Source organism: Pleurodeles waltl, chromosome 2_1, assembly GCF_031143425.1.
Source record: "Pleurodeles waltl isolate 20211129_DDA chromosome 2_1, aPleWal1.hap1.20221129, whole genome shotgun sequence".
In the NCBI taxonomy this organism is placed as follows: domain Eukaryota; kingdom Metazoa; phylum Chordata; class Amphibia; order Caudata; family Salamandridae; genus Pleurodeles; species Pleurodeles waltl.
The window spans coordinates 472,411,536-472,425,618 of record NC_090438.1 but is presented as its reverse complement, the minus strand read 5'-3'; the positions used below and the strand labels follow the sequence as shown (position 1 = coordinate 472,425,618).

The 14,083-nt window shown below is 40.5% G+C and overlaps 1 long non-coding RNA gene across 1 annotated transcript in view; it reads right to left on the bottom strand.

Annotated features, from left to right (window-relative positions):
- Positions 1-556: 556 nt before the first annotated feature.
- LOC138258936 (uncharacterized) overlaps positions 557-14,083 on the bottom strand; it is a 45,715-nt gene continuing 32,188 nt past the window's right edge. The window contains exons 2-3 of the long non-coding RNA XR_011198605.1: positions 7,149-7,208; positions 557-2,410 (exon numbers count right to left, since the gene is read on the bottom strand). This is a non-coding gene — a long non-coding RNA (uncharacterized lncRNA). The remainder of the gene's footprint in view (positions 2,411-7,148; positions 7,209-14,083) is intronic.

Here is a 14,083-nt window from a genome sequence, read left to right as displayed (position 1 = left end):
CCCTACGCCGGCGCTGCCTGGTGTACGTCGTTTTTTTCCACGCACACCAGGCAGCGCCGGCGGTTAACGCCGGCTAACGTCATTGATTAAATACGGCGCCCGCATGGCGCTTCAGAATGGCGTTAGCCGGCGCGAATTTTTTTTACGCAAAACTGCGTTAGCGCAGTTTTGCGTCAAAAAGTATAAATATGGCCCTGGGTGCTTAAACTCAATTTCACTGCAAGTTGACTGAAAAGCCATTCCTATTGCAAGCAGTTCAGAAAATCAGGGTATGGGATTTCACATGGCTTATCAGTGCTTTTTAAACGTATACCACATCTTTCTTAACTTTTAAATTCCTCTGTTTTTCATTTTCTATCTTTCCCCTTTCAAGTCGATTACTGGACATTTTTCATGACATGAGTTCTATTTGGAAGCTGCATGGTTGAACAATCAATCGAAGAAGAACTTTAAAGTGAATATATATATATATATATATATATATATATATATATATATATATATATATATATATATATATAATTTATTTCCAGGCATTTTTGACTTCTTTTGTCAAACGAACTGCTGGCACTGGTGTAACTTTTCATGGTTGCTGGTACAGTTTTGTTCTATGGATTCCAACCCGCTGGCCAGTGCAAAAACTATATTAACACAAAATCAGGTCAAGAAAATATCAATGATTCGAATTCAGACCAGTCTTATTTCCGTATCGAATATATAGATCCTTATTGGGAATATTTAGCCGTTCTTTTCAGGCGAAGTTTCATGGGCTACTCAGTTAACAAGCATGTTTTCGATGAGCAGATTCCGCCCACAATTTGACATTAACTGCATGAAAAAGGTGGTGGTGTTCTGTGGGAGCCTCTTTGCCATCACTGCTGTTTCACCGAAGTATGGGCTGTAAACCGGGCCGGACTGGAACTCAGTAGCTTCCTGGAAGCAGTCCTGGCGAATTGTGTCAGTGTCTCCTTAGAGTGCATAGCTAGCAAGCCAGACCACGACAATGGGTTTAGAGGGAGTTCTCCAGCCCATGAAAATTTGGGGAAAAATTACAAAAATGTTGCATCCTACAACACATTTTTAATTATATATTTATTTGCATTAGTTTTTAAAGCATAGTAAATGAGTAAGTAGACCAGAATACAGGAATCTTTATTGGGACTCTTCAATGATTTCCTCATCATCACCCTCTAACAGTACCTCTCATCTCGCAGTAGCCCCTTTCTCACATGTATTTATTTTGTTTTATAGTACTTCTCTTCCCAATGTAGGGTGCTGCAGCACTTTACACCACACACACATACAGAGACAATGAATCATATGTCTGTAAATCAGTGTATAGAAAATGTTACATAAGACAAAGGGGACTACAAGGTGTAGGATTTGCATGTCATCTATTCCGGTAGGAATTGTTTAAGAATGCTTGGTCTGGGGAAACATAAACTCATGATTCCGAACGTAACACAGTGGTTAGGGTAGACTTTATTAATGACAGTTTATTTCTACCCAAACAAATCCTTTTTAGCAAAATTAGAATAATATGGGAAAAACATAACTTTCTAACCTGTACCATTCAGTTTGCATGCAGCTCTTTGATGGCAGTTCACAGCTCACTATGCTAGGGTATGATTTTAACTTATGAAATGTACAGTAACTGTTGAAGCGCTGATGCCTCCTCTGGCGACCCGGGATGGTCCAACCCTTCTGGCACCCCTATTGGGGAAGAAAGCCCCTTGTCGGCCATCATTCCTGCCATTGTTGCTGCAGCCTTGAAGTTTGGAGGGGCCTGACAAGAGTGCGTGGCTGGAGGAGCAGCTGTTGCCTCTTCCGGCCCCTATGAAAACCTTTCCAGAGAAGACTTTTTCATGGACGACTGTGTTTTATCTAATGAAGAGGTCGCCACAAACTTCCCGAGCTCCTTAATAAAAGGGTCTTTGAAAAGATTGCCTTGCGCCACTGCTCCCACTTCTGAATTCAACAACTCCCCCAGTTTGGGATCTATTTTTATGAGCAAGAACCTATACCTCTCAGCCAAGATGGTGCAGTTAGTGTTACCAAGCAGGCAGACTGCCCGTTGTGCCCAGCATGTGACAATGTCTGTTTGTAAGGGCACCCTAGACTCTACGAGGTCTCTGCCATTTCAATAATTTTGGTGATCGGACCTAGGACGTCCAAAAGTTTATTCTGGCAAAGTCCTTTCTTCACTTTTATTAATTACAGCAAGTTCAAAGTTCAACACAGAAAAAAACATCCATAATACTGCAACTCCCATGATGCTCCCTCGTAGCCACAGTAACCAGTAAACCAATCCCTGTCCGAGAGCCCAAATATCTGTCAAACAAGAGCCGTCCTTCCTCTTCTTCACCGTAGGATTTTAAGCTTAAGCAGCCTCAATCTGACTTTCCATCTTCTGCAAGATAAATAGATATGAGAATTCTAGACTCAACTATGAGGTAACCACTTCTAAAACATGTTATTCCTTAAATTGCCAACAAGACTATAATTTCAAACAAACTTCTACATCCATCAACCCTTGAATAAACAATAATTCCTGAGTAATGAAAAACTTGTCAATAAGAAAATTCTAAATACTGTACCATCAGTCTTTTCACAGAACAACAGTATCTCATAATAAGGAAAATGAATAAGGAAAATGCATATAACACCTGTGAATGTGATGTCCACTCATCCTTCGGCATTGATGAAATACTCCACTGAACCCAAATCCCGGGTGGGAATACTGTCCAAGTATGAGGGAGGGATAATCCTCGCCTCCGTGTCCTTAATAGAATTGAAACTTTCTTTCACAATATTTAGGAACGTTTTCATTCTATGTCAGGACTGAAGGCGAGGATTATGCAAGTTCAAAGCTTACTTACCACTGAAGGTGCAGCTTGATGTATTGGTTTAAAATATAATTTCTTAAAAAACGATTCTGATGACCAGTCAGCCGCATTCATGATACTTTCCAATCTACCTCTTACCTGAATAGCTTTACAGGCCATAGCACCTCTGATAGAGTGGGCACCAAAAACATGTATATCCATGCCAGCTTGTGTCATGATCCGCCTAACCCATCTCGCAATCGTGGGAGTAGAAATCGCCCTAAACTTTTTTTTATGGTGATTAATAACGGTGTCTCCCCCAGAGGTCTGCTCTCCTCGGTCATTTCCTCGTATGCTTTTAGACACCTCACCGCACACAGCTTAGGATGGGATTCAAAACTAGGGTAAGATACCGACCTGGTATTTGTCTTAGTCCTCCTAGAAATAGTAAACGTCACTCCTTTGGGGTTAAAACCCCTAGCTGAGATGTCCAAAGCTTGGACATTCAAGACTCTTTTGCAGGATATAAGACACAGCAGAATAGCCAAATACACTGAAATCTCTTTCCTGGAAAGAAACTGATTATCCTGCCAAGATGAAGTAAAGAGTAGGACTCTATTGACATCCCACAACGCCGAATATCTGGATGCAGGAGGTCTGGACAATCTGACTCCTTTGAGAAGTTTACTCACCCAAGGATGTTCACCAACTGGTAAATTGTTGACCTGTTTGTGCTTTGCTAAAATGGCTGATCTGAAAGAATTAATAGTGTAATAGGCTAACCCGACATGTAACGTTTTGCCAGAAAATTAACTGTGAGAGTGACAGGTGCCCCCACCGGATCCACCTGTCTCTCCAAACACCGAAAGGGCCATCGACTCCAGGCCAATCTATAGCTCTTAATCGTGCCTGGTGCCCAAGATTGTCTGATAGGTTCATTAGCATCTTCTGAAAGTTGTAAGACTTGCCAACGTCCCCTGAAATCCTCCAAGCCATAAGGTTGAGGTGTTCCTGTAACTGTATAGGGTGTTCGCAACCTGTCGGATCTTGAAGGATCCCTGGCGCAACTGATAATTTTAGAGAAGCCATCCACGAAAGCTCCAACAGTGTAATGACCCACCCTGGATTACTGGTGTAATCAGTACCAGAGATGCCTTCTGTCTCCTGACCTGAGCCGCTACCCTCAGAATCAAAAGAAACAGAGGAAAAGCATACCCCTGAAACCTCAACCAATCCTGTAGAAATGCATCCACCACCTCTTCTCCCGGTTCTGGTCTCCAGCTGAAATAACAGGGAAGCTGAGAGTTAAACCTGGATGCAAACAGGTCAACTTCGCAGGTTTCCCAGCGCACCATCAAGGATTGGGAGATTGCCGGATACAGTCGCCAATCGCTGTAGTCTTTGAGATGACAGGAGTTCCAGTCCGCCACCTTGTTCTGTTGTGCCGGCAAGTACTCCGCTGTCACAGAGATCTGTTTCTCTAGGCAATAGTGCCAAAAATCCTTGGCCAGTTTCGCCAGGACTCTGGATCATGTGCCCCCAAGTTTGTTTATGTATTGGACCGTCAATGTGTTGTCCATTCTTAATAGGATGCAACACGATGCCTTGTCCTGTGTTAAAGAACGGATTGCAACCGAACCTGCAAAGAGTTCCAAGCAATTGATGTGGAGATTCAGTTCCTCCGGGGTCCATTGACCTCCCATGGAGATCTGGCCACATCTGGCTGCCCAGCCCGTTCTGCTGGCATCAGACTCTACTATCGTGTCGGGAAGGGACCCGAAGATCACCCTCCTGTTCCAGTCCTCCATGTGGTTCAACCGCTAAGTTATCTCCAACCTTGCTTCTCGGAATAGTTCCACCAGTTCCGAGTACGTGAGGCCCTTCCTGAGATGAGCTGACTTGAACCGTTGGAGGGGCCTATAGTGGAGGGGACCCGGAAAGATCACCTGAATTGATGAGGATAAGAGCCCCACTATTCTGGCAAACTGACAAAGGGAAATTCTGTCCCTCCTGATCATCCTTGCAAGTTCCTTTTTGATTTTGGTGATCTTGACCTCTGGGATTCTCAGGGTAACAGAAACTGTCTCCACTAGGAACCCCAAGAAAATTGTGGACTGGGACGGGAGAGGCATTAACTTGTCCCTGGTAACCACAAACCCAAGGTCCTGTAGCAACAGAAAAGTCATGTTCAAGTAGTTCAGCAATTGCGCCCGCAACTTGTCCATCAGGAGGATATCGTCTACATAAATTATCAACCTGATGCCCTGGGTCCTTAGAATCTCTATGACCGGTCTCAGCAGCTTCGTGAAGTACCACAGTGCTGATGACAGGCCAAACAGTAGGCATTGGAACTCCTATACCTGATCCTGCCACTGGAATAGCAGAAAACTTTGATGTAGAGGAAAAATGGGGACTGTTAGGTACACGTCCTTGAGGGCCAAATGGACCAGCCAATCTCCTTGGAGTAACATATCTCGGAGGAGATAGATACCCTCCATCTTGAAGTGACTGTAGAGTATCCACTTGTTGAATTCTTTGAGATTTATCACAAGTCGGAAGCCCTTGTCCTTCTTCTTGACCAGAAATATATCGCTTAAGAAATACGTCGGGTGAAGGGAAGTTTGTACAATAGCCCCTTTGCAAAGTAGTTGGTGTACTTCTGCCTCTATAAGTTGTGACGCTTGCCAATTGAACTGAATGGGATGGGGTCTTACTCGTTGGATCGGGGAACCATAGAACTCTATGTGGAACTCCTTGACTGTGTCCAGTACTCGTGGATCAGACGAAATCCGTTCCCAGTTTCCTACGAATAGTCTCAGCCTCCCTCCTAGATTTTGAGAGGAAAAAAGTTATTTGCAGCAGGCATATTAACCATATGCACTAGCTTAAACCAGTCAAAACTGCCACTAGACAATACTCCAGTCTCTCTCTGGGAGCACATTAATCAACAGAGTTATCTTAGCACTTTTATTGTTGCCTGAAAATTGTTGAATATACAAGGAACTCTGCAGTGCTTTTAAAACCTCTGCACTGATAAACAACCGGTCCCCCAGTTACAAAAGTAGCCCCCACTCTTCCAGCCTCCCGGGGAAACACAAACTGCCTGGGAAAGCCATTCTGGCTTTCACTGTAAAACATCATGGTACAGGTGCTGTAAAGGTGCCTTGGCATTTTCCTTCCAACACATCTTCTCTAACAGAAGTCATTAATTTTTATCAGCATGGCTTGAATAGCAACTGCATTAATGCACACAAAACTACGGTCATACATTGCAGCACAGTGTTGCTGCAGGACATGTCTTCCTTCTGCCCTGAACCCACAGCTCATGAATCATATACTGAATCATTTCAACTGAATGAATGACTGCTGGCTAATGCCGTCCATTTTTAACCTCATTAAATAAGTGCCCTTTGGCTTTTACAAAGTGGCTGGTAAAATGAAGTGAATTTGTATGGATTTTCTATAGAAGAAACAGAGGGCCATATTCACAAAGCTGCAAGGGTAAGTCACAGCAAAATGGTTGTAAATTGACTTAACGTTTTAGTGAATTAAAAGTTTGGGAAAATAAGAACTTGAATTATTTTGTAATACACTGTTGCTGTAGGATATGAAATATGTTATGAAATGGTGTGTATTCTAATTTCTTGATTAAAAGTGTAGATTTTTTTTTGTCAAAAATTAATTGTTTTTATAAACTAAGCAAACAAATGTTGTATTCAGGGTTGCTAAAAGTAGAATGAGGGAGCATTCTTTGACTGCAATCCTCAAAATTCATAATCGAATCGCCCCCTAGCAACAAAGATCATACAAGGGATAAAATGGAGAAACTGTCACCTTAAAAGTTCTACATAATGTACTCTTCATTATTAGTAGAGGTGATATCTTTCTAGTCATTTTCCTTTATCTGTAGGCAGCATTTGAAGACACTGCCCAAGAAAAACTAATCTACCTTCTTGCTGGCATATGACTATTAAAGGTACAGTTCTGCAATAGTTTTTAGCATGAGGCTCATACCAATTTCCCTATGGAGAAAATAATTTAAAAATACCTGTGAATGAAGATGACATTCAGTTTTTTTTTTGTTAAACCCAGAACTTTCCCTACCTCATTTTCATACAAAGGTTACATTATTTAGTGCGGTTTCTGGATACAAATTAAAATCTGAGAAATCAAAGATACTGCCACTAAATAAATTTGGTCGTAAACATACGCTTGATGCTTATAATTTTGCTTGGAATTATAACAAAATTAAATATTTAGCCTATGTTTTACTAACGTCATCAAAACACTCCAAAACTCAATGTTGACACTGCCTATACTCACCTAATTCTTTAATATCTAGATGGAATCCCCTTTTTCTTTCTTGGTGAGGTCGTCTTGATTCTATAAAGATGACAATGGTCTCAGTCATTTTATACACACTTGCTATAATCCCTGTACATTTTCCAATTTCTTTCATTAAAATATTTGACTCTATTCTTTCTTGCTTTTTATGGCACAATAAAAGGTTAAATATCTCATTATCTAAATTGAAATTACTTAAATATTGAGGTGGAGCTAATTTCCCATATTTTATTTTATATCGTAAGGTTTTTCTTATACAGGCAGTCTTATTAGATTTCTGACTGTGACCACCCTTTCTCCTATTTATAGTTAGACATGGAAAATCTTCCTTTTATACTTTTGTTTGCAGATAATTTTGGCTCCTCACAAAAGCCACCACATCTCTCTAATCCCACATGTAAACAAATGACTGCATTATTTCAACCATACCTTTTATCTGGTAGTATGGACAAACTTAATTTTCTTTATTCCACAATATGTTTCAACAAAGTTATCAAAGCAAATCGTGAAGCTATTTGCTTGCCCTCTTGGAAACTCATAGGAATCTCTTGTGGACATCAGGTTTTCTAACAACATACACATCTATTTTTCAAATGCTAAAGTCCTATTTAACCATCCTACCTCATATAGACAATATATTGGCACAAGTGTTAACTGACACGTTTGCAAGTTGTGCTCCTACTTCCTTCTTGGATACATGTATCTTTTTCCCTATTACAGCTACGTTCGGCCACCCCAAAAACATCCATTATCTAGATGTCATTAAGAACATCCTCCTGTGGTGAACAATCAGAATCTAACTTTAAATTTCTCTGCGAATATGATCTAAATATCTCATGCCCCCCCCCCCTCATTATGGGTTCAAATCTGAAGGAAAATCCATGAATCTTTGAGCACTTATTTGTAACAGATTGTTAATCACACCAGAATCTCTACATATAATCAACCCCTTCCCACCACATATGATTGTCTTGTAATTCTCCTCATGCAAGTTTACCACACATGTTATTTTATGAATATTGTATCACTATCTTAGCTTTTTGGAATAAAGTTTGGAATCAAATTAACTGGATCGTCAAAGTTAACATACTGTTTACTGTTACAGATCTCTTTTTTATGAAGTTTATCAGACCAATATCAAGCTTGTTCATATAATATTCCTATAGTTGATCTTCTGATTGCTGCTGAGTTTCAACAAATTACAAAATAATAGAAGGATAATTTGAAATTGTCCCCTATTCCAGTCATAGGCCCACATTAGGACCTTGGTGGCAAATGCCACCTATCGCCACAGTGACGGCTGCCAACATACGGTAGCCGTGGCTACCGACTGTCCATGCCATTATGACCATAGCCGGAATTCCACCAGAAGACTGGCAGAATTCCGGCTAAGGTCATGGCGGCAGACAGTGGTAAGGTGGTGCTGCTGCCAGCAGCAGCGCCACACCAACAAAACACCGCTTACCCTATCATGTTCCATGATACGGCCTGACGGTGTTTTGCTGGTGGATGCTGCTGCTGGCAGCAGCGCCGCGTCCCATCTCCTGCCGGAGGACCCCCTGTAAGCAGGTAAGTCTGGTTCTCCGACAGGGGGGGGGGAATGTGACTGTGTGTGAATGTGTGCATGCATGTGTAATCCGTGTGTGCATGAGCGGGTGTGTGTATGTGCATGTTGTGTCGTGTGAGTGCGTGTGTGGCTGGATGTATGTTCATGAGTGTTGCTGTGAGTGTGTATGAATGTATGCATGTGTGGGTGAATGTGTGTACGTGTGTGTGAATGTGTGTGTATGTTTGTGCGAGTATGTGTGTGTATGTGGGAGGGTCAGAAGGAGTAGAGGGAGGATGGGGGAGGACTCTAGGGAGGGAGAGAGGGGCAGGGGAGACCCCTATCAGTGCCAGGAGAGGAATTCCCTGGCACTGATAGTGCCTACCTCCATGGTTTCCGTGGCGGTACAGAAACCATGGAAACCATGGCGGTGGGTGGAGTCAAAATGCCATGCGCGGCATATTGACAGCCGCCAGGCTGGCTGGCGGTCATTACCGCCGTAGCGGTTGCTGTGTTAACTTGGCAGTTTGGCTTTGGCTCCACTATTATGACTATGTCATAATAGTAGCGGTAGGTACCGCCTGCCTGTTGACGGTAATACCTCCACTATAGCACCAACCGCCGGGGTCGTAAAACCCCCCCGTAGTGCTTGATTCAGTTGTTTTTTTGTCATTGTAAAACAGATGTCACTTTACTTGTTGGTTGTGTGTGAAGCAAGCTAGCAAACTTTATAAAAATGCTAAAACAACAAATGAACTCCAATAGTTTGAGGGTTTGGATGCTGCTTTGTCAAAGGGCACTTCCACAAGTGGTAGCATAGTTGTGTTGGCCTGACCCACACTACGGTGTCTTCTAGGGAGTCACTGTCTACCTTACAGTCTGACTTGTAGTAGTCAAATAAAAATACCTATAATAAGGTGAAACTGCTAAAGATTGTCCAGTTTTGATCAAAAATGTCCGTTTGGCAATTGACCATAAGGTCAAGCATATTTAATAACATTCATCCAGATTTTAAAATTACTAGTCCTGGCCCCCTGAAATATCTCTGTAAAACAATTGTTGTCCAGAGATTTTCATTTTTGATTTGTGTTTTTTTATTGTTAGAGAAGTAATTTAGCTTGGGTAGACATTGTTAATCCTGGCCGATTGTTTCTGGATGACATTTTTAAAACTGGCAGATGTGGTGCAGTAAGTTTTCAGGAACCATGAGACCTATCTACTTCATTTTGGTGTCAAAAGATAGGTTTTGGGGATCAAGTACTGTTATAGAGACATAAAATGATTCCTCAGACCAACCCTTTCACCATTTTCCAAAAAGGCTCCTCTATAATGATGTGTTTTAGCCATAATATAGGTAACTTATTTTAATATTGTTTTTGTTTCAGTTTTTGTGTTGATTCTAGTTCATAAAAATCAGCTAAGCAGGTGGTAGAAGACAATATTTACCTCCTGAGTGTTGCTAAGCACAACATGTGAGGACACCTTCAGCAAAGAAAAATGTGTCATATGCCAAACTAATCCGAAAGAAAAGCTAACATCAACTGTGGCTGGACAGAATAGAGTTTGAGATGCTGCATACATATGGCAAGACGAAGCTCACAAAAGATTGAAACTAATGGGTGAAGAGGATCAAATATTTTATATCATTATAACAACAAGTCGTATACAATGGAAAAAAAGCCTGGAAAAAATTAGTTCACAAATAGTGGAAACCAGTGATTCACAACAAAAATCCAAGTCTTCTGAGAAAGCGATGACAACCAAACCTAAAGCCCATCCAAATCAATCGCTACTCCTCATCCGCCTGCAACAACTGATCAGAAAGCAGAGGATCTTCAATGTGTCAGCTGTGGTTTAGCCAGAAGGTACAAATGGATTAAAGAAAGAACAAAGTGCAAAGTATGTGAGTCTTAAAGAGTAAACATGTTTTTATCTGCAGCCAGTTCCTTCCAACATGAAGTTTTCATCCGAGGAGCTGATCTAAACAGCGAGGGGAATTTATTTGCAGAGGATTTGTATGTCCTCCCAAAGTGCATGAGTGCATACATTCGAAAATATGAATGTACAATGAGCTCCGAGTAGCAACGTAACCTCCAGCCTTCAGTTAAGTTTGCACGCTTTGAAAAAGCAACTGAAGTTTTAAAGCCACTCTTGAGTGCTGGCTACGGGTTCACACTCCTTAGGATCAGCAAAATAATAGTCAACATTGATGAAACTGTATTGATCCATAGTAATGAAATTACATTTTTTGTGGTGAGAATGTACAATGTCAGAATTCGTTTTTGTCAGTCTAACAAAGAGAATGAGCCACTAGTTTTCTCAACTGATTTGACACATGAAGTTCTTGTTGCCAACATAAGATCACAGGATAAGGTAAAATCAGCAGGAACCATTTTAAGAAATGTCAACAAGAATGCCTGATGGTGTTTTAACATGTTTTACTTCATTGTTTAATATCAGCAACGCAAAACTGTTCTTGAGTTAGGAACAGAAGCCAACAACATTGATGATGGCTTTGAAGATTTAAGCGAAGAAGTGGAAGATAATCCCATGAACTGACAGGCTTAAACAGTGCAAATGTACTGTCTTTTCCAAATCACGTTTTATGAATTACATCATGTCAAAAAAACTCCGCTACACATGATGACTGCCCACACAATCTATGACAAGGGCAAAAGTAGAGAGCTAATAACTTCAATGAATAGGATTGGTGTATTAACAAACTATAATGACATAGTACAGAGCAGGAACTTGTTAGCAGCTCATGCTGTAATATCTTGAAAATCCAACAACACACCACTTTCAAGCCACTTTACCAGGAAAGGATTTACAACTGCTGCTCTTTATAATTTTGATTTTGCAGAACGCTCTTCTTTGTCTGGAACATCCAGTACACATGATACTGCCATGGTGCTTTTTCAAGGCTGTACTCATGAAGTAGCTGCTGGAAAACAAGCTGTGTCAGATGTATGCATAAACAAACAAAGCTGTAAACTTATAATAAAGCCAACTGCCTTGCCAACATCACAAAATCACTATAAACAATCAACACGTCACAGTCTACCAGAAAGTTTCAAAGTGGCTAGGACATGGATCTTCTTCTACCTAATGCTGCAGTCCACAAAGCTGATTTAAATTAATTTGTCATATTGTTTATTCAGTGCAGACTGAAGGATGAAGAAAAGCCAGTTCCTCTGTGGGTTAGAATTCATGCACTGATCTCACAGAATACCATCCCACTAAAGAAGGTTGGATGTTTACCAGTAATACCATTTCCAGTCACAAGCTAGGCAACAGTATACACAGTTCTAAAAAATGTCTAAAATGTGTATGCTCAGCTTGAAGACCAGCCTATACTGCCAATGTTCTGCAATGAAGGTGATTTCCGTATTGTAGATGACATTTTTATGAGCAATCCAGTAGAGTTTGATGATCTTTATCCAATGAAAGGCATTTTCCACATGAAAAAGCTGCATTGCAGTTTGCAGAACATTTTCTCAGTGGATGTGGCATAGACAATGCACTTATTGAGGCTGAAATCTTTGGAAGCAAAACTGTCCAGTCAGTGTTGAACGGAGCTCGTTATGTTTGTTCGCTACTACGTATGCTCATCAAATATGAGGCTATAGAAACACTGCATTGGAATGCTTTCTGGAACAAGAATGACAACCTAGGCTTTGCATATCTAATCTCAGAAGTAAACAAGGCACAGGGTGCACTTCATTCACAAGACATAATGCAAAGCCAGGCAATGTCTAATATACTCCGTTCAAAATCAGAAAACCTGAAAATCAAGTTTGTAGAGTTTGTCAAAGAATGTGAAAAAAAATCAGAACTTTGCAAATACTCAGGAAATGTTTTACACATGGTAGCGCTAGTGAAAAACTTGGTATGTGCTGATCAGGAAGGTAATTGGGAGCTCCGTGTGAAGACTGTGCAGTCACTGATTACTGTGTTTTGCAAATTTGATTGTGTAAACTACCTGAGATAAGGGTCCTGGTATTTGTAAAGCGTAAAGAAGCTAGAGCTGGAAAAAATATACTTCCACAATAAAATATCCAAAGACATTTTGCGGTGAAAGACAGAGAGGGAAGGTACAATGCTGTGGCTCCAGATATAAAACTGGAACAGATGATCCAGAGATCACAGAAAAGCTTCAAGGGAATTGTTGGTCAGACACATAAAAGTGAACATGTTGCTCAATGGCAGGTAGTTTACCATGACCTCCTTTTCATTTGCAATGTTTTCAGAGAGATGACAAATTCAAAATTAATGGCCCACATGAAACTATTCCTCACCATAAACATGTGGGAAAGAGAGAGGAACATTTTTACAAACATGTTGATAGCCTTCTTCATTTCATGCAGCAGCAAGGACACCCCTTCAAAATGAACGAGCCTGTGCGACTACACAACTTTGTGACCAAACAATATGCGGATAATGAAATAAAGACAAGTCTATAAGATGCCCTGGAACATGGATCAAAACTATGTGCAGAACTGAAGCAGGAGAGATTTGTATTGAAAGAGTAAAGGATGTTTGACATAATCACTAAAGCTAAACTTCCATACTTTAATTACAATAGTAAGAGTTTCGTCCAACCAGTCACAATAAAACAGGTTACAAAAAACCAAAACTTTTGCAAACACATAGAGGGATGGATGTAGCAAAAGAAGGAGGTAAATTTATCAAGGACATTCTGTCACATGATCTTTTTCCAAAAAACACATTATTTGATAGAGATGCCACAACCAAACCAGTGAAGCACAAACTTGTAAAAGAGCTCGGAAAAAAAGTTTCATCTGAAGAATTTGAATTCAAAAAGGTGTGCTCATTGAAAACTGCTGTCGTTGTGGACTGTATGCCACAATTGTGAATGATCAAAAATTCATCCATGCAAAACTTTAGAGAGGTTGTTCTACTTGATCAGAAGATGTGTAAATGTTTTGAATCATGCATATGTAGAGAAAGATCCATGTGAATTTGGTTAGGAAGATATTGCTGCGGTGCTAATACCTATTCTTTCTAAAGCCTCTACCAATAGAACTTACATGTACATGTACTTGCAAAACCTGTACTACAAAAAGATGTCCCTGGCAATATGCTCTTCTGAAATGTTCAACATTCGGCAAATGTACCACAAGCAATTGCCAAAACAAAAAAATAAAGTGAAACATGAAAATGTGTCTAATATAGGAGTGCTAAGCATTATTTTTTCATATTCAGATCATAAACATTGGGGTATACATAAAAGGATTAAAAACCATTACTATTTGTTTCATTTCTATATATGCCTTTTCTTCCTCTTTATAGCCACCCTTTTGGTAATGGTAAAAGTGTTCTTCTGAGGAGTTATTCCTGTCTCTAT